Raw genomic sequence first — 1,323 nt, 5'->3', positions numbered from 1 at the left:
TGATGCATTGCCAAGACCTGCTGCTCCGCTCTGGCGGGTCTCTGTGAACATAGTAACTTCTCTTCTGACTGATTTATGTGGCGTTTGGAAAGCAGCCTCCAGAACTGGCTGTTCTCCCCTCAGCGCTATTAACATAAATATGCGCTCGGGGCCTTCGGCTCCTGCTTCTCTGTGTAAATGCGGCTTAAGGGGCCCCGAGCGCCCAGCTGAGGAGAAGCCAGAGGAGAGGAAGTGTCCTCAGAGGCACAGAATGAAAGGGGAAAGGACACGTTGCTAAGCGACAGTGTCAAGCTGGGCCAGGGATTAGCCGCTGGTATCAAAGCCAGAGCGTCCACTGCCTGCCCCTCCAGCAGGGCCTTTCCCGGCAGAGCGAGAGATCATTAAAGCAGCTCCCTCCCAATCGGGAGCACCAGGCCCCTTCCTTCTGGGCAGGACGAAAATATTGGGTTGGATTTAAGTGATTTAAACAAACATGTCTTCTAGGGGGGGGGGGGGGGGGCGGTCAGTGAGACTAGATTCCCTGCTGTGGGGCTTCTCAGAGTCCAAGAGCCGGTAACCTTTGAGACTCCGGAGAGGTAGGCGGGTGGCAGTGCCTCCGAAATCGTTTACAACGTTTCCTTTTGAGGGAGGAGTGCTTTCCAAGAGGGTCTGAGAAACTGGTATACGGAACAACTTACCTGATGTTCTGTGCCAGGAGTTTTACATGGATTCTTTCTTTTCATCAAAGCGACACTGCTCAGTTGGGTACTTGCCCAAGATGACACGGGCGGTGGGAACTGGAAGGAACCTGGGCTCTGGGGTTAAAATCATCTGGATCCACAGGCTGGTTCTGCCATTTGTTGGGTGGACACGTTTGGACAAGTTAATTAAGGTCGCTGAGCCTTTGTTTCCTCATTTGCAAACACGGAGGTATAAACCGCAGCTCTGCAGAGATGACAGATAATCTTTGTAGCGTGCGTAGTAGGTGTCCCATCGATGGCGGTAGATATCATCATCATCATCTTATATTTAATGTTAGAAAAAGGAGTTTATAAGTGGTGTCAGGAAAAGAATATGTGTTTTGGTCAAATCAAACAAAACAAGGAGTACCACCTGCCATGGGAGAGGGCAGGTCAATGGCAAAACTCTCGAAGAAAATGGGAAGTCCTCCTGCTAGTCTTCAGGTTAAACCTGCTTATTCCTAATCACCAGCAGGCAGTGGAGACCCTCCTACAGAGTTCATAAAGAGGGAGGTGGCAAGTTTGGGGGCCTTGAGAGTGAGTACTTCTGGGGGACAGGGGCTACGGGAAAGTAGGGGCTGCCATCTGTCTGGCCATCAGAATT

At 51.2% G+C, this 1,323-nt stretch overlaps 1 long non-coding RNA gene across 1 annotated transcript in view; it reads right to left on the bottom strand.

The window, feature by feature from the left end:
• The window catches only part of LOC106725166, an 8,217-nt gene extending 7,251 nt beyond the window's left edge, over positions 1-966 (bottom strand). The window contains exon 1 of the long non-coding RNA XR_001361036.1: positions 678-966. This is a non-coding gene — a long non-coding RNA (uncharacterized LOC106725166). The remainder of the gene's footprint in view (positions 1-677) is intronic.
• Positions 967-1,323: the final 357 nt, after the last annotated feature.

Source organism: Myotis brandtii, unplaced genomic scaffold, assembly GCF_000412655.1.
Source record: "Myotis brandtii unplaced genomic scaffold, ASM41265v1 scaffold140, whole genome shotgun sequence".
Taxonomy (NCBI): domain Eukaryota; kingdom Metazoa; phylum Chordata; class Mammalia; order Chiroptera; family Vespertilionidae; genus Myotis; species Myotis brandtii.
This window is presented reverse-complemented; position numbering and strand designations above follow the sequence as displayed.